At 46.6% G+C, this 19,021-nt stretch overlaps 1 protein-coding gene across 45 annotated transcripts in view; it reads left to right on the forward strand.

The window, feature by feature from the left end:
* Eif4g3 (eukaryotic translation initiation factor 4 gamma, 3) overlaps window positions 1-19,021 on the forward strand; it is a 220,817-nt gene that overhangs the window by 17,214 nt on the left and 184,582 nt on the right. The gene's annotated exons all lie outside the window — the stretch shown is intronic.

The following is a 19,021-nucleotide window of genomic DNA, read 5'->3' on the forward strand; positions in this document are numbered from 1 at the left end:
TATAACTTGTTCCAGGGGATCTGATCTCTTCACACAGACACATACAATGCAGGTTAAAAACCAATGCATATAAAAATTAATGATTATGATAATAATAAAAATATTTTAATTAAAAAATATTTTAATTGCTGGGCATGGTGGTGACACTTTCCTTTAATCCCAGCACACCGGAGGCAGAGGCAGATAAGTTCGACCCTAGTCTACACACAGTGAGTTCCAGGATAGCCAAGGCTACACAGAGAATCTGTCTTGAAAAAAACTGAAACCAAACCAAACCAAATCCAATTTAAAGCCCCGAAATACTAAAGATTAAGATAGGTTCTGAAGCTATCTGAGCTTGGGTAAAGCCCATCACTGTTGAGAGGTTCTGTTTACATATACAAAACAGGGACGGGAGTTTGTCTCCTTTTCAGAGGGTTATGATTAAATAGGGTAATGGCAGACGTACCGTATCCCCACCTGTGTGCCCAGTGCGTGTGCACGTGTAGGTGGCTGCGGTGGCAGCACATGTATGTCCATCTGCATACGGAGATCCGAGATAGACATCGGATGGCTCTCGTTAATCCATCTCCACCTGTACTTCAGACATCCGCCCTGCGTCCAGCTCTCATGGCCGTGGTTTGGTACTAGGGATCATCCTAGCAGTGCCTGGTACGTGGTTGGCACAAGGTCTTTTTTTGACTCGGTAAGCAAAGGAAACAAACAAAGGTCTCTTAAATACCAGTTTGTATTTACTGTTTAAGGAGGTGCAAAGAAAGCCCTGCCTCCTATGTATCAAGTAGACAGTTGAGAAATTTGAGGTGTTTGTTCCACTGGGAGTTGGTAGAGCTGAGCTTTGCAAATCATTGAGAGCTAGAGGACAGGAAGTAGGATTTAGTTACGAGGAAGGCCATCCGCAGTTGAGTGAAGTGTCATGAGCCTTCAGAGTCTTGCTCAGCAGTTAAAGAATGGTCCGTGGTGAGTTTGCTGTGGTCAGAAGACCCAATAGTGGAAGCACTGAAGGTGTCATGAAGGTGTCATAGCTGTCTAGTTAGATAATCTGTGCTTTGCTACCATAGTAGGTGGGAAGTTTTTTGCTGTTTTGTGTGTATGAGTGTCTTGTTTTCGTGTCTATATCTCATGCCTGCCGAATGCCCACAGAGGTCAGAAGAGGGCATTGCATCCCTTGGACTTGGAGTTAAGGAAGGGTTGTGAGGCACTGTGTGGGTGCTGGGAATAGAACCTGGGTCCTCGAACAGTCAGTGAGTGTTGTTTACTGCTGAGCCTGCGTCCCCTGGGGAACGATGCGGTCACTGACTGAGTAAAGATGTAGGGTTTGATTGTGTTCGTCTTTAGAGTGAGTGCAGATGGATCCAGTTTAGGAAATGTGGGGTTTGAAGTGGTTAGGACATCCGATCCCTTTAGGAAGTGGAGATAACGGAAGGTATTTGCAAATGATGTGGAACAGCCGTGTGGGCTGAAAAGGTGGGAAGACAAGTGATGTCAGACCGTGGAGGGGTGGGGACAGGCGAAGGGTCTCAGGACTCTGTGTGGCTTGTGAGCTGAAGGTGAGGAAGCTGTGGGACAGCTATGAAGTGCCAGAGAAGGTCCCAGCAAGCTTCGTTATGGAGTCTGAGAGTGATGGAGGCTTAACACTGCATTTAAAGCCTGGGGACTGGCTGGACAGTCAGCCTGCGCCTTGTTTGCAGCTCTGACGCCAGGTGCCGCAGTAGCTTTCTCTGTATCTTTGTTTAGTTCCTACAGTCACATTTCATACTTAGAACTTTTAAAACAAACTATGTAACCCTGTGCAGTAGTTACAATCTATAATCTTCCACACTTGGTCTCCCTGCATAGCATTGTCTAACCTGGATCCAGTTATGAAGACCAGGGAGGCCTGGAACTCAGATGTGCACACCTTTCCCTCTGTCCTGAGGGCTGGGATTAAAGGTGTATGACACCATGCCTGGTTGAAATCAGTGATTTAAGTTCACTGTTATTTATGTAGTCATTTGTTTTTGACAGGGACATATATATCACTTGCTGACCTTCAACTCTGTAGCCAAGTCTGGCTTTGAACTGACTGACCATCCTGCCTTAGGCTTCGAGGTGCTAAGGCCCATTTTGGGCCTAAATTCTTCATTTTTCCCCCTTCCTTCCATATACGAGTGTACAGGTATGTTCACTTGTGAGCGTGCTTTTGGAGATTAGAGGTTAACATCAACTGTCTTCCTCAGTCCCTCTCCTCAGTTTTGGGACCGGCCCTCCACCTGAGATTGGAGCTCAGTATTTCGACTACACCAGCTGTCCAGCAGCCCCCGATCCACCTCTTTCCCCGTGGTTGCAGGCCTACACCACCACACTAGCCTTCCTTCATGTGAGTGTTGGGGATCTAAACTCAGGACCTCATTCTTGCTGACACAGCAGACTTTACTCATTGTTCTCTCCCTCGCCCCAAGTACATGTTAACATTTGTTAACTGGGGCTGGGGATTTAGCTCAGCGGTAGAGCGCTTGCCTAGGAAGCGCAAGGCCCTGGGTTCGGTCCCCAGCTCCGAAAAAAGAAAAAAAAAAGGAAAAAAAATTTGTTAACTACTGGTTGTGTGTGTGTGTGTGTGTGTGTGTGTGTGTGTGTCACAGCACACTTTCATGTGAGTACTTAGGCCTCTATGCTGTGTGGTAAGTTGTCATTACCTGCTGAGCCCTATCTCTGGCCTCACGGTTTTGATGGAAGATCTGCTGGTGAGGGATGAAGTGCAGTTGGGAGGGTTAAGTGCTGTACCCTGGCAGCCGCATCCTGCACACCAGATGTGTCCTCTCACCCCAGGCTGCACCTTGGTCCTTCAGCCTTACTCGATCAGCTTTTTTATTTTATTGCTTGAGACGGGGTCTCATTATGTGTCTTAGATCTCTACGTGAACCAGGCTGTTCTCAGAACTCCATCGGCTTGCCCCTGCTTCCCTAGCCACTGGGTCGCGGGGGAGGCTGAACCAACCAGTCTTGTGCAAGAACTGAGCTGCTCACGCTCAGCTGCTCTCCTGCCTCGTAGTTGATGGCGAATTTCTAGGCTTTTTTTTTTTTTTTCCAGTGTGGTTTAGGGGACTGGTCTTGAACTCTTGAGCTATAAGACGATTCTCTTGTTCACCCTCTCTAAGAACCAGATGATAAGTGCTAGTGTCTAGATAAGCTATTGTGTATGAAGTCAGTAGGAACTTCTTAGTCATTCTGTTGGAAGTGAGAAGTGGGCTTGGAGAGGGAATCTTGCAACACAGGATTCTTAAAGTTGGCCACTTGGCTCTGAGAAGTGAAACTGAATCGAAAGTCTTCACAAGTGGAGCAAGAGGGCTGCATTTAGTGGGTCAGGGTGCTCCGTGACAGAAAGTGGCTGTCATGAAAAGAGGAGTGATTCCCATCTCACCCGCCTGTTTTCAGTTCCTCTCTTTGACACCCATTGGTGTGTTCCTGAAGCACTTCCCTGCGTCTGAGAACGGGTGTCTCTGTAGAGCCCAGGCTATCTCTGTAGAGCCCAGGCTATCTCTATAGAGCCCAGGCTATCTATCTCCATAGAGCCTAGGCCATTGCAACATGAAGCAGGCTTCTGGTTGTAAGGTTGGTTTTGTTATGTCCAGTTAACTGCGTTCTGGACCACAAATCTTCAGAAATGACCTGTCCTTTGAGCTGTTCCCAAGATTTGGTGGATGACCATGTAGTTGTGTTTGGAGAGATGAGAAGGCTTTTGAGAAGCTACTTCTAAGCTTGATGCTTCTTGACCCTTAACTAAAAAAAAATGGGGCTTGCTGACAGTAGGTGGTTGTACAGCCGGAGATGCCAACAGCGTGGTAAGCAATGTAAACAAAGGCATCGGTCTTTTGCTGGCTTTTCTGATGTCCAAAGTGTAATGATGTCACTGCTCCCCAGCGGCCTCACCTGCTCACTCTGTTGCTTCCCGACCGCTCAAGGCAGCTGGCGTTATATTGTGTTGGGATTGAGAGTCAAAAGAGCCAAAGTCTTGGGGTGAACAGATCATGGAAATGTCTACTCCGCATCCTCACAGGCACCTCAGCTGAGTTAGAATAGTGCTTCTGGGCCCGAGAGCGCCTTGAGAGTCTGAGGGAGCTGGGACCTCCATTGAGGGGTCTTGGAGATGAGAACATTTTAGATTCTGTCAAACAGTGGCAGAAAACTGCTCAGTTCAGGAGTACACATTGTTAGTGTCTCTTGTGTGCCTCAGCAGGGCTGTGGGGTGAAGAGTGACCATGGCACTTGAAAATCGTAAACGTTGACTTGAGAAGAAGTGGGAGAACGTTAGGAACCGATGTAACTGTGAGCTTACCTGTAACTTTTAGATTCTCTGCTGTCTAATCTATCTGTTGTGTTTTTTCAAGTCAGGATTTCTCTGTGTAGCCTGGAACTCACTCTGTAGACCAGGCTGGCCTGGAACTCAGAGATCACCTGCCTCAGCCTCTGAGCGCTGGCACTAAAGGCGTGCGCCACCATCGCCTGGGTTTTTATTTTTACTTATGTGTTTGAGTGTTTGTCAGTGTCACGTAGGTGCAGTGCATGATTAGGTCAGCAGAGGACATCGGATCCCTGTGCTGGAGTTAAGAGAGGGCTGTGAACTTCCGTGTGGTGCTGGGACTGAGCGGGAGCCTCTGGAGGAACAGAATTGCTTTTACTGGTCGGGTCGCCTCTCCAGCCCAGGTGTTTATTTTTAATTAATTAATTAACTAATTAATTAATTAATTAATTTTTTGAGGCAGGAGTTCACTGTTTAGCCCAGACTGGCCTTGAACTGGGGATCCTCATTCTCCCTACTGCTGGGCTTATAGGTGAGCGCCACCGTACCCAGTTTCGCCTGAGACTTAATAATGTTTATTTAAATTTGGTAGCACTTTGATCAGTCTTTTATATTATTTTTGGGTTATAGCCTAGGCTAGCGTTAAACCACTTCCCCAGTGCTGGGAAGTGCACTTGCTGCTTTGAGTTCCCTGCAGTTTAGGGGTGCTTGGTTAGTTGTCAGTCACAGATTTGAGTGTGTTGAGACCCTCTTTTGTGCATTTTAATTCCTTCATCCTTCAGGCTGGAGAGGTCCAAATGGAGATCAGGCGTTGGGCTTGTCTTGTTTTTTGTTTGTTTGCTTTTTTTTTTTTTTTGATTCTTTTTTTCGGAGCTGGGGACCAAACCCAGGGCCTTGCGCTTCCTAGGTAAGCGCTCTACCACTGAGCTAAATCCCCAGCCCCTTCGTTTGCTTTTTAAGACAGGATCTCCCTGTGTAACCTTGGTTGGCATTGAACTTCAACTGTGTGTGTGTGTGTGTGTGTGTGTGTGTGTGAGTGTGTGTGTGTGAGTGTGTGTGAGTGTGTGTGTGAGTGTGTGTGAGTGTGTGTGTGTGTGTGTGTGTGTGTGTGTGTGTGTGTGGTGCTGGGAATCAAACCCAGTACTCTACATGTCACAGGCAAACACTCTGTCACTGTACCACACCCTCAGCCTTCTTGGATCCCTTTTTTTTTTTTCTTTTTTTCGGAGCTGGGGACCGAACCCAGGGCCTTGCGGTTGCTAGGCAAGCGCTCTACCACTGAGCCAAATCCCCAACCCTGGGATCCCTTTTACTTCCTCAGTGGTTTATGCTCAAGATTTTGATACTGGCTTTTAACTGAAGATAATGTGTTTATGATGAGTATCCAGCTTTGAAGACTACAGCAGATACCCAGTCTCTTTAACTCAGCAGGGCAGCGGCTGGCCGAGGTTTTAGTCTTTGTTCCTGTAGATGATAACAGAGATTGACCTATTGTGTTAACGAATGTATGTGCTCATCTTGATGGGCTGGGATAGGTTGCAGGGAGAGCCTGATAGTAGCTGGACAAGTGGACAAGTGGACAAGTGGACAAGTGCTCCAGCACCACACAGCTCCCCAGCCCTGATGTCCTTAATGGCCTAAGATTGTTTTAGCATCTGATTTCAGAGTGACTGAAAATCCTCCCCTGCTTTTTTGTTTGTTTGTTTGTTTTGTTTTGTTTTTGAGACAGGGTTTCTCTCTGTAGCTCTGGCTGTCCAGGAACTCACTTCGTAGACCAGGCTGGCCTGAGATCCATCTGCCTTTGCCTCTTGAGTGCTGGGATCAAAGGCATGTGCCTCTACGGCCCAGTCAGATACTGCTTTTATAATCAGAAAAATTAACATACTTTATTTTGAAAAGTGAAATAAAGCTCAAGTTTGGCTCTTTAGGGATCTGTGTTTGTAAGACAGATTGTTGTATTGGTTGATGTAAGAGCGTAGGGAGGATCTAAAATAACATCCATGGAGGGAAGGAGGGGAGGGCTCCGCCTTCTCTTCTTCCTCTCACAGCACTTTCAGTTTAAGTGAGTAGTTTTAACATCGCTCAGTTAGAGTGCTTGCTTAGCGTAGACATGGTCTGGGGTTTGATCCCCAGCAGTGAAGCTCCTCTCCAGAACAATAGCAGAAAACCTGCTTGTTCAGTCAACTAAGCCCGCTCCATGCTCCTGGGCACTGGGTTTGCCTGTGGTCCGCAGTAGCCATGCTAGTACTGGTACATTGCCAGCCAGCGCTTCGTTGAGAGCGGTGCTGCCAATGTAAAGGAGGCCTGCATTTTTAGTGTTTTGGCAGATGAATTCGGCCTTTGGGGGAGACAGTCTGTCTGAGTTTCCTTTTCAAAGTCCTGTGCTGCCCTGCCTTCCACCTGGGGCTGCAGCAGAGCTGAACCAAAAGATGGCTGCTACTGCAGCAAGGGCTGCTACAGGACCTGCCTGCTTCTGGGCTGCATGGGACTAAGCAGGAAGAGATGGTGGGAGACAGGGCCCTAGGTCCTTGCTGTTGGCAGAGTGGGGATTGCTTGAGGCAGAGTGTATAGCAGATGCTGCAGTCAGGAGGAAATGCCACTAGTATTGGGATTTATAGCCTCAGCAAGGGACCCTCCCCTTCTCTGCCGCAGCAAGAAACCTCAGCAGCTGCTGTCGTTCATCGAGCGGTGTTGGCTGCAGAAGGCAGCAAGCGCGCCTGCCTGGCGGTGGATGGCAGCAGTGTTGAGGGTGATGCAGGGTGCTGATGAGTTGGTGAAGTGGGTGAAGTGAGTGACAGGGCAGAATTTAAGAGCGCTCTTCTGGTGCAGCGGAGTGGGGAACATTGTGGTCCCACAAGGAAGCCTCAGGTGAGAGGTGGGTATGGTCAGAGTTGGGAATTGAAGTCTCTGGGCATTCCCCTGGGCCACTCCCCAGACACTGCCAGTGGATGGGCGTGGTTTTGCCTGAGTTCTTGTCCTTTTTGTGACTAGTCACTGAGATGATGAAGGATGACCAGGATGAGCTGCTTAGCAACCAGGAAGAAATAGTATATCTCCATGGGCAGTAAGACATTGTCCTCTTCAAAGTTAAGAGAGAAAGGGTTTTTCTCTTCTTTTCTGGTGTGTGTGGTGTGTGCATGTGTGTGCAGACGTTTTGCCCATGTGTGTGGGTTAAGATGTCTGTCTTTATGGCTGTCAGGATTTTGCTGTGCAGAATGATTAGCAGCGGTCCAGGTATTTCCTTAGTAGAGATTTCTGCGCACAGAATGAGAGAGCAGTGCACATGCAGCCTGTGCTGCTCGCACTTCCCAGCGGCATCCCAGAGCAGGCTTTACTTACAAAGCAGTTTTTCATTATTTACTGGAGTTAATTTTTGTGTGTGCTGTTGAGTCAAACCCAGATCCTCTTGCATGCTAGAGAAGTGCCCTGTGGCAGCTGCCCCTCATGTCATGAATGCAGTAGTTGGACGTGCGCACTGAATGGCTTCCATGCTGTCAGGTGTAAGGAAGGCCCACGTGCCCAGCTTTCTGTTTTCTTAATTACTCAAGGCCTCAGCTCTGTGAGCGAGACCAAAGTGCATTCCTGTGAAAAAGTCAGGATGAAGCCCAGGACTTTGTATACTTGATAAATGCTAATGAAAAAGTCAGGGCTGGTGGCTTTGAATCCCAGCAATGAGAGATAGAGGCAGAGGCAGGAGAATCTCTTGAGTTTGAGACCATTTTGGCCTCAAAAAATTTAAAACAGAACAAGATTTTGGGTTTTTTTTCTTATTGTTTATTAGCTCCTGTTATTGTTTAAACTCTAATGTGTTGCTATGTCTTTGGTCACTGCTATACTGCTGTGAAGAGTCACCATGACCGAAGCAACTCTTACAAAGAAAGCATTTAGTTGGGGCCTTGTTTACAGTCCAAGGGGTCTAGTCTGATCATTGTGCATGGGAAGCACGTCAGCACGGGTAGCCACAGCAGCAGGAGCTCAGAGCTCCATCCCGGTCCAGACACAGAGGCTACGATGGTGGGTAGGCACTCTGGGGTGAAAGGGGCTTTTAAAACCTCAACCCAAATCCAGGCATACACCTCCTCCAACAAAGGCCACACCTCCTAATCCTGCTCAAACATTCCCTAGCTAGGGAGGGATCAGACATTCCAATGTGTGAGGGTCTGGGGGCCATTCTCACTCAGATCACCGTGTGTGTGATCCGTCTGTCTCCATCTCCGATTACTGGGATTTTAAGCCTGCACTGCTACACCTGGGCAGTTTTTAGTTTATTTTGTTTTTGTATTTTTGAGACAGGTCTCTATATATCCCTGACTGTCTTAGAACTCACTAGACCAGGCAGGCTTTGATCTGCTCACCTCTGCTTTCTGAGTGCTGGGATTAAGAGCATGAACCACCAAGCCTGGCTTCGTGAGCATCTGTGTGTCTGTATCTGTGTTTTCCAGGGGCTGAGCTCTGGTCCCTGTAAGTGGAGGACAAGCCCTTATTGACCAAGGTATCTCAAACTGATGGGGAGCGGACCGTCCGTCAGAGCTCATCATGGTGTGGGTGTTGTGGTTCCCTTAATCTGTTTAGCCATGAGGCTGAACCTGGAGGCTGATGAGCTCTAGGCCAGCCTGGCTGTGTATATAGTAAGACCCCGTGTCAGCTCCTCCTGCTAAAAGCCTCACACATTACTTTGGGTGATTTTACAGCAGTAGTTTTTATTGAGGTAGCTGTTAACATATTTTCATTCTTGTTTATGTAAAGAGTTTAATCAAAGCTTCAACGCTTTTACAGAATAGAGAAATAAGTAGCCATCTTTCATCCTAGTCTCTGCCTTTTTTCTTTTCTTTTTCTTTTGCCTTTGCTGTTCCAGAACTCAGTGTGCACAGCAGGCTGGCCTTGTTGTTGGGGCTCTACCTGGCTCTTGTGCTGCTGTACCCTAGCTTTGTGCCTGCATTCTAGATGCTGCTCTGTGGTTTGCAGCATGGGACCTGGCGGCCTGGAAGCTGCTCTCTTGGTTTTATGGTTCTGTAGAGTGCTGTTAAGTCATTGTGCAGAGTGGGGTAGCAGCCTGCGGGAGGAGTGCGTGCCTGTGCTTGCTGCTGCCACCCGTCCACACGCTGGCTGCCGTGTGTTGGTGAGGAAGCGCAGTGCCTGTCTCTCCTGTGAGCTACAGATGTCTAGGCAGCAGCCAGCCTTCAGGGGAAAACACTTGCTACACTCCCCACAGGCCAGCACTCAACAAATTGGAGAACACTTCAAATATGAAAGATATACCAAATAAAGGCAGTTAACATGTCCTTAGACTAGAGTGGTTATTGTTCCCTTTTTTTTTTTCGAGACAGAATTTTGCTATGTAGTTTAAGCTTCAGTGATCCTGCCTCAGTCTCGTGTGTGCTGGAATCGCAGCTGAGAACAACCAAATGTCACTTTGCTGCTTAAAGACAGGTGCATTTGCAGTGTCAGCGTTAGGGAGGCTGAAGTGAAGTCTGAGAATTGGTGGGCACTGGGCTACAGAGAAAACTCAGCCCCTTCCCTGCCGCTGAGAAGGCAGACCTCAATTACTGTGGTGCTGTGCGTGGGTACAGGTGGGAAAAGACCCTGGTAGAAGGTTAGAGGAGCTGTGGGGTAGACGTTCGTTCAGGTCTTCAATACTAAATGCGATATTAAATTGGGGCAATTTCGTGTAGTTTTTGGGGCAGTACTTCTCTTAGTTTATTAGGAGTTTTTGTGTGTACGTGGCACATGTGCTTGTGGAGAGGAGAAGACAGCACTGTGGAGTGGGTTCCCTTTCACGTCTATCTGGACTCCTGTGATTGAAGGGGGTCCCAGGCTCACCCAACAAGTTCCTTCCTCCCCTCGCCCCAGCCTGCCCCAGTTCGGTACAAGCTTGAGATTACTGAGTGCTGGGCTGGTTAAATCAGCTTCATTCTCGGTGGGCATGGAGTTTAGGTTATGTTTGTACATTACTGTTGGAATATGGTTTGTCAAATGACTTAAGTGTGCTTTTGAAATCTGATATGCAAAACGTATACCTCAGGCCTGACATCCTCTTGTAACTTAAAACATGTATTCCTGGCATGCAGTTAGTCAGGCTGACACACTGATGACCTCTGACAGCCACTGCTACCCATTCTCTTTCCCATTGTAAAGTCATCCTTGTTTTCCTTTTGTGGTGTTGGGTGGAGATCAGGCTGACAACCCACAGGGGCCAGGCAAGCTTGCCTCTGAGCTCTGTCCTGCTGTGGGCTCTCTTAGTTTAGCCGTCTCTTCTGTGGGGCTTTGTACAGTCAGTAAGATGGAGCATTATTTGAAATTCTGTAAGCCTGCAAAACCTGAGGAAAAGATGTGTGCCGCAGAGGTGGATGTAGTAGCACGGTCCTGGTATGAAGCAGCATTTCTCCTTCAGCTGAAGGTTTCCTCTTTAGCAGGTTGTCTGTCCTGAGCCATTGTGACACGTGGACGGCAGAGATCCTCACCCAGTGTTGGCCAGTCTGCCCATTTGTGTGAGTTAGCAGGAAGGAGAAGGGAAGGACAAGGGGTGCCTCCTGTCTGCCAGGGCCTCTTAGAGAGTTTCTCCCCTAACACTTTGCTGTATGTGAATGGCTGGGTGCCCCCAGCCCGCCTCTGCAGCTTTATGGAAAAGGAAACTAGATAGCACAGGCGGCTGCTAAGACCAACAGTGTCTTTCCAGATTAGCCTTAATTTTTTTTTTTTGATCAGATAGATAATCTTGTGAATGAAATGGTTATACCCTGGTTCATTAAAACAGAAACAAAAGAAGCCTGTGTATCTGGTAGCTACTGAGCAGGGTTGTGAACGAAGTTGTCTTTTTGTAGTCTGGTGAAATCGCTTTTCTTCCAGCCCACATGCTCACATGTACAAGAATCTTAAACAGTATAATTGAGTCATAACCCAAATAATAGAATTAAAGCTTAATAGTGTATTCGATTCACCTTCATAGTACTTAGTAATTCACCAGTAAAGACTGTCAGGCTGTCAGGGAGGTGCCCTACATGGAGCTCACATGCCCGTCGCCTTGAGCTTGGGTTGCTCGCTTCCCTCCCACCCTACTTCATCCTGTGAAGTTTCTGGTTTATTGTTGGTCTTCCTGACTTTTAAAACTGTAATATTCTTTTTTTTTTTTGGTTCTTTTTTTCGGAGCTGGGGACCGAACCCAGGGCCTTGCGCATCCTAGGCAAGCGCTCTACCGCTGAGCTAAATCCCCAACCCCCTTAAAACTGTAATATTCTTGAAATCTAACTTTCTATTGTTTAAAAGACTAATTTAGCTAGATAGGTATATATCAGGATGAATAATAGTTCTTATCTTTGTGTTTGCAGTGCTGGGGGACAGACTCCAGGCCTTTACACTTACTGGGAAAGCCTCTGCCACTGACTAGGCTCCCCTAGCGATAAGGTCTCACTGTGTGGTTCAGGCTAAGCTCTAACTGTCTGCATCTGACCTCTGAGTCTGGGCTGGTCTTTGCTTTCATATTCTATCTGTTTGGTTTTTATTTTATTTTATTTTATTTTATTTTTTTGAATGGTTTTGTAATCCTGGCTCTCCTGCAACTCCCTGTAGCATCCCTTCCCCAAGTAAACAAATAAATATAATAATAATAATAATAATAATAATAACAACAACAACAACAACAACAACAACAACAACGACAATAAACCTTAGTATTAGTTAATTCTGGCACATTGTCATTTTGTGTAATAGGATTTTTCTGTTTTGGTGCAAATAAAAATGCTTACATCGCAAATTTGAAAGCTTTATATATGAAGAAGAAAAACCAACTAAGCTATATTTCTGGCTAGGTTTTCACAAAGTTGCCCTGACTGATTTTGAATTTATAATCCAGGAAGACCTTCACCTTGCAGTCCTCCTGTCTCAAGTAGCTGGGATTATAGGCTCCCTACCTACTGTGGCCACTGCACCCCCCAACCCCTCCTTTTCTTCTTTCTTTCCCCTCCCTTGTGGCAGAGCCTTGGCAGGCCCCTGAGCCCCTAGTTTTAGTTGCTTCCATTTTCTCACAGTATTTGGAGTTACAGTTTGGATGCAAGAATGAGGACTTAGTGGAAGGGCTTTCAGAAGACTTTTTGAATGTTTGGCCCTCTCAGTTTTGTTTTTTGCTGTTGTTTTGTTTAGACTGCATTTCAAGGCTTACTCTTTGTCCTAGGGTTTTGGTTTTTTGCCAGTTTGACAGAATCTAAGGGTCAGATTAGAAAGTGTTTCCATTAGACTGGCTCTAGGCAATTCTATGAGCCATTTTCTTGATTCAACATGGCTGTCGCTCTTCCGCAGATGGGCCTGGGTGGTATGGGAGAGTGGGCTGAGCACTGGGGAACCTGTGTTCGTCATGCTCTGTGCTTCAGTTCTGCTACAGCCTGTGTCTTGACCTCCTGCCTGCCTGTGCTTCACGGTAAGCGCTGAGCTGAAAGAGACCTCCTCCTCCCAGGTGGGCGAGCAGTGTTTATCACAGCAGCAGAGATGAACGTCCCTTAGACCCTGAGTTTCAGGGACAGTGGCTGATCCACTTGGCACACCACAGAACTCCAGTTTGGAAAGTCTTGCCTGCGTGTACAGTTCCGGATTGGCGGGTTTGCTCCCGAGATTTGGGGCGCTGAGATGCATCTGTTCTGGTAGCCTGAGGACGCCTGTGCAACCGTGTGTGCCCCTTTCCTCATTGGTATTTTTGACTATTTTTAGAATCTTAGACTATCATACTAAATATTTTCTTTTTCTTTCTTTCTTTCTTTTTTTTTTTCTTCTCCAAGACAGGGTTTCTTTGTGTAGCCCTGGTTGTCCTGGAATTTGGAATTTGCTCTGTAGACCAGGCTGTCCTCTAACTCAAATATCTGCCTGCCTCTGTCTCCTGAGCTGGGATTAAGGTATACCCCACCACAGCCTGGCTGACTTTGTTCTTTTGCAATTTCAGTTGTTACTATGTCAGGCCTTCTATAGTTTTTTCACATTAATTTGGTTTAGATTTGTGTGTGTGTGTGTGTGTCTGTCTGTCTGTCTTATCTAGCTTATCTACTTTTTGTAAAAGATGTCTTGTGTAGCCTTGGCTGGCTTGAGACTCACTACATAGCTGAGGATTACTTGCCTCTTCTGAGTGCTGCGATTCCAAGGATGGGTCAACACTCTGGTTTTCCCAGAATTCCTAGAGGTCAGCAAGAGCTGCATGGAGGTGAGCTGCCCTTTCCACGTGTCATCTCCACATTTATTCTTCATTTTCTGAAGTAACATTAACCTTTGAGAGACTCCTCATGTCTTTAGAAAGGTGAATTTCTTGCATAAACAAGACTGGGCTATGAGCTCTCTGGCTCTCCACTTAGTGGCTTCCTCCTCAGCAGCCCAAAGTAGGTGTCTGCATGGGGCACACAGTAGTTCACGTATTAAAAATAATCTGTTTTGGGCTGCTCAGGTGGCTAAGTGGTTACAGTGCTTGCAGCCCAGAGACCCAAATTCCATCCCAGGAACTCTTGGTACAAGGAAAGAACTAACACTCAAACGTGTCCCGACTTGCACATGTGTCCACATCATTCTCTGTCTCTCTCTCTGTCTCTTTCTCTGTCTGTCTTACACACACACACACACACACACACACACACACACACACACACACACACACACAGTGCTGCTGCTACTACTACTACAACAACAACAACAACAACATCATCATCATCATCATCATATCTCCTGATAGCCCAGCCTCTTGGCTATCCCCTAGTCTGGCTTTATCAGGTTTTTGCCTGTTAACTGTAGTTTGAGTTATCCCCCCCCCCCGGTTTTGGTTTTGGTTTTTCCATTTGGTGTTTGAAATCGTGTGTGTGAGCACCTGCCTTGGCACATGTGAAGGTCAGAGGACAGCTTGTTGGCAGTTCTCTCCACTGTGGATTCTGGGATTGAGATGAGGTTGCCATGCTTGTCTTACTACCAGGCTGTTAGCCAGCCCTGTTCTTTTTTGTGTGTCACCAAGTTTAGATTAAAGGTCAGAGGCTGCCTGGAGCAGTAGAAGTGAAGTCAAAACTTGAGTTTAGGCATGGACGCAGTTCTGTTGGGTTACTGATGTGAGGTGTGAGCCTGGTTTGTTTGTCTTATATTGTTCTTGCTTTTAATGGGTCACAGGCTTGTGAGAAAACCTTGGTCATAGGGCACTGTTGCTTGTTTCTTGTTCCAGGATTGTTGTGCAGTTGATTTTCTGACTTGGTTCCATGTTTAAAGTTATCTCAGTGTATGTAACTCCTTTTTTTTTTTTTTAAGACTAATTTATTTATTATATATGAGCACACTGTAGCTGTCTTCAGATACACCAGAAGAGGGCGTCAGATCTCATTATAGATGGTTGTGAGCTACCAAGTGGTTGTGGGATTTGAACTCAGGACCTCTGGAAGAGCAGTTAGTGCTCCTAACCACTGAGCCATCTCTCCAGCTTAACTCCTTAAAAAAAGTTTTCAGTTTTATTTAATTTTTTAAAAAGATTTTATTATATATATACATACATACATACATATACATACATACATACATACATACACACACACACACATATATATATATATATATATATATATATATGAGTACGCTGTTGCTGTCTTCAGACACACCAGAAGAGGGCATCAGATCTCATTACAGATGGTTGTGAGCCATCACGTGGTTGCTGGGAATTGAACTCAGGACCTCTGGGAGAGCAGTCAGTGCTCTTAACCGCTGAGCCATCTCTCCAGCCCCGTCTTATTTCATTTTTTTTTAAAGGTTTATTTATTTATTATGCATATATCATCCTGCCTGCATACACACCTGCAGGCCAGAAGATCTCATTACAGATGGTTGTGAGCCACCATGTGGTTGCTGGGATTTGAACTCAGGACCTCTGGAAGAGCAGACAGTGCTCTTAACCTCTGAGCCATTTCTCCAGCCCCGTCTTATTTCATTTTTAAAATTTCATGTGTCTCTGTGAGTTTATGCTACAGGTATAGGTGCCTGCAGTGGGCCAGAGAAGGATGTTGGTTATTACAGGTGGTTGTGAACTGTTGGATGTGGATGCTGGGAACCAAATTCAGGTCTTCTGGAAGAGCAGTAAGTGCTCCTACCCACTGAGCCATTCCTTTGGTCTGGAGCCCCAGTCTGATGTAGACACTGCTCACCTGGCTCTGTGTGTCTCATGTTCCTGCCCCCTTATTTTGTAGCAGCCAATGGTTCTATTTGTGTGTGCTCATGGCTTCTGTAGTGAAAGACCTCTGCTTGGTACACCAGGGTGGTTTCATAGTCTTCCTCACAGGATGAGAGTGGCATGTCTTCTTATTCTTAAAATGATAGATTAAAAAAAAACATTCATTGCTTTTGTGTTTCTGTGTGTGTCTGTGTAGGCCTTTGTGTCGTAGTGTAGGTGCCCAGGGATGCCAGAAGAGGGTTTTGGATCTCATGGAGCTGGCTGCAGACAGTTGGGAGCCGTCTGCCCTAGGTGCTGGGAACTGAGCTTGGGTCCTCTGTAAGAGTGGCGCGTGATCTCAGCTGCGGGGCCGCTCTTCAGTCTGATGCATTTGTATTTTCAGGGAGAAAAACCTTGTCACCCTGTTTCTAAGGAGAAAAACCCGGGTGGGCTCCGTTCCTACTAGTTGGCAGGTTACGTCCTGCACTCCTCTTTTACCCGTCAGGATTCTCTCCTGTCTTTGCCAGCTCATAAGCACCCCAGAGAACTATAGGAAAGAGCTGGCAAGTGCGAATGGACTGTCTAGGGCGTCTGCGTGGGAGACTTGAGGCCTGCACTTTTAAGAATTATTGAATTATGGCTGGGGCGGTGGCGCACACCTTTAATCCCAGTGCTCAGGAGGCAGAGGCAGGTGGATCTCTGAGTTTGAGGCCAGCCTGGTCTACAGAGTGAGTTCTAGGCTAGCCATTCATGGTTAAACTTTGTCAGCCCCTACCCCCCACTTCCCCCAAAAAGAAAGAAAGAAAGAAACAAAAAACCCAGCTCAAACTCCAGGACCAAACAAGAGCTACATCAGGAATCAGGAATTTCGAGGGTTTCTTGGCCTCGCTGCCGCCATTTCCTCCCTGGGCTCCTCTCTGCCTTTGTTTCTTGTAGCTTTAGCTCTGATGGCTAAGAAAGCTTGGGGTATTTTAGGGTGCATGGCCTTTTTACCTTTAGGGTGGATAAGATTTTTCTCTTCGGGGTTGGGGATTTAGCTCAGTGGTAGAGCGCTTGCCTAGGAAGCGCAAGGCCCTGGGTTCGGTCCCCAGCTCCGAAAAAAAAAAGATTTTTCTCTTCAGCTCTCTGTATTTTAATCAGAATCAGAAATCTACTAATCACCTTTGGTTTCATTCAGACTAACCTTTCTCAGCCGTCATTGCAAGGACTCAGTTAGAACCAGTCCAAGAAGGATCATGAAAAAGGAAACTAAGGCAACTGGAAAGTAAAGGCTTAAAAAGTCACCTGAGGGGGCTGGGGATTTAGCTCAGTGGTAGAGCGCTTACCTAGGAAGCGCAAGGCCCTGGGTTCGGTCCCCAGCTCCGAAAAAAAGAACCAAAAAAAAAAAAAAAGAAGAAAAAGTCACCTGAGGCCTGATGAGGTCCCCCACCCCAAGATGACACAGTGCATTCCAGTGAAGAGAAGGTTGGTGGTGTTGGTGGTATAGCACTGTGCGGTCAGACTGGCTGCTCCACCCACTTGCCCTTCTTTCTCCCTCTCCACAGCACTCCCTGTTATTCTCTGAGAGAGCACGGAGATGTAACTGCATTGCAGTGGCCTCCAAGTGTTCAAGGAAAAAGAATTGTCATTACTCATTAGGTCAGATGTTTTTAAGCTTCCTAAGTTAGTCATGGTGTGCCTGTAAGGACTGTGGAGGAGGGAACTTGGTGGCAGAGTGTATGTGACAGGAGTTGTTGGGACCCCGGAGTCCTAGAAAGTTTGATTAGCATAGGTATGCTGGGCACCTAGGATGCCTTGAACATAAGTGGGTTAAGGGAGCCACTTGCTTGTTGGCCGTCTTTCTCTGCTTGCTGTGTTCTGGCTATTGTACGGAGGGTTTAGGCTGTAATATAGACATAAGTGAGCCATTTTGCCCCTGAGCTTACACTGTAGGATATGTAGGCTGTGCTGTAGGGTGATGAGGCCTGAGGTCGGAGAGAATAGCACGGTCACTGCTCCATGAGGGAGCCTTGTTTGTGGTGCCGGCGGCTAATGGTCCTGTCCTGTACGAGAGTGCTGTTCTGAAGCTTCAACTGTGGCTGAAGGAAAGCTACTTTTATTGCTTATTTAATTAAATTATTGTTAAGTGTATGAAGTTTTGCTTGCATGTACCTTTGTGTACCCTGTGTATTCCTGATAACCCGCAGAGACTAGAAGAGGGCTTAAGATCCTTGGTACTGGAGTTCAAGATATCTGTGAGCCACTTAGATCTGTGGGTGCTTAGAATTGAACCCTGGTCATCTAGAAGAGCAATTACTGTTTTTTTTTTTTTTTTTTTTTGGTTCTTTTTTTCCGGAGCTGGGGACCGAACCCAGGGCCTTGCGCTTCCTAGGTAAGCGCTCTACCACTGAGCTAAATCCCCAGCCCCGCAATTACTGTTTTTAACTGCTACGCCATCTTCCCAGACCTGAAAGTCTACTTTTCCAAGGGGGAAATTCCCAATGATGGTGAAAGTGCCTGTGGAGTGCTGCTCTATTTGACCCAGCCAGAGCTAACCATGGAGCACTTAACCAGAGCACTGAGAGAGAGAGAGAGAGAGAGAGAGAGAGAGAGGGGGGGGGGGTAGGGATGTGTGTGTGTGTGTGTGTGTGTGGTAGGGGGTTGAAGTCACATGTCTTCTTAATTGTGTTTTCACGTTACTTACGGAGGGAGAGTCACTAGGAACCAGACAGGGCTCACTAAATTGGCTGGCCTAACTAAGCAGCTTGTTCCTTGGATGCTCTATCTTGGCTGCCACACCCTGTCCGCCTGTGCGTGATGTGGATGTGAACTCTGGTCCTACTCTCCTAAGTAAGTACTGTGTATGTGAACCCAGCAGGCATTTCAGGATGATCGAGGAAAGAGAGACACTACAGGATGCATTTAGGCCTCTGAGCAGCAGGGGGTAAGCCTCTGAAGGACTGGACACTGACTGCCTCCTAAAAGCTCTTTTTATTTTACACAAAAGGAACTTTTAGCAAGCCAGTTACTAAATACCAAACAAAACCTTAGTGTATGTGTGGCAATTCTCAGCATTGCTGGTTCTCAGCCTTTCTGGTTTGCCAGGCCTGTCTCCAGACAGTTAGTAAAGGCTCTGAGAACCCTTCAAAAGAACAGACAATCCCATAAAGTCTCAGATTAACAGCCACCAATAGCAGTCTACCTCAGAGCTTAGACCCTATCTCTTCAGTCTCATGCCACAACAAGATTCTGACAGAATTCATGCCAAGATTGTTTTGCAAACCCTTTCCCCAGTCTAGTTTTTTAGGACTTTAAATTTAAGTTTCTTGCCACCATATTGAGACGGTTGGAACAGCTGACATTGGTGGTCTGGAAAGCACTCAGAGTTTCTAACTTTGATGTTGAAACAGCTAATTGATCTGAAATAAATTTTTGGTCATTTGGTTTAAATAATGGCGAGAAAACACTTCTATAATTAAAATATTTCTGGCTGGGTAGTGGTGGTACACGCCTTCAGTCCCAGCACTCGGGAGGAAGAGTTTGAGTTCAAGCTCAGCCAGGTCTACAGGATGGAGTTCAAGGACAGCACGGGCTATGCAGAGAAACCCTGTCTCAAGAAAA

The sequence above is a fragment of the Rattus norvegicus genome, chromosome 5 (genome assembly GCF_036323735.1).
Source record: "Rattus norvegicus strain BN/NHsdMcwi chromosome 5, GRCr8, whole genome shotgun sequence".
Taxonomy (NCBI): domain Eukaryota; kingdom Metazoa; phylum Chordata; class Mammalia; order Rodentia; family Muridae; genus Rattus; species Rattus norvegicus.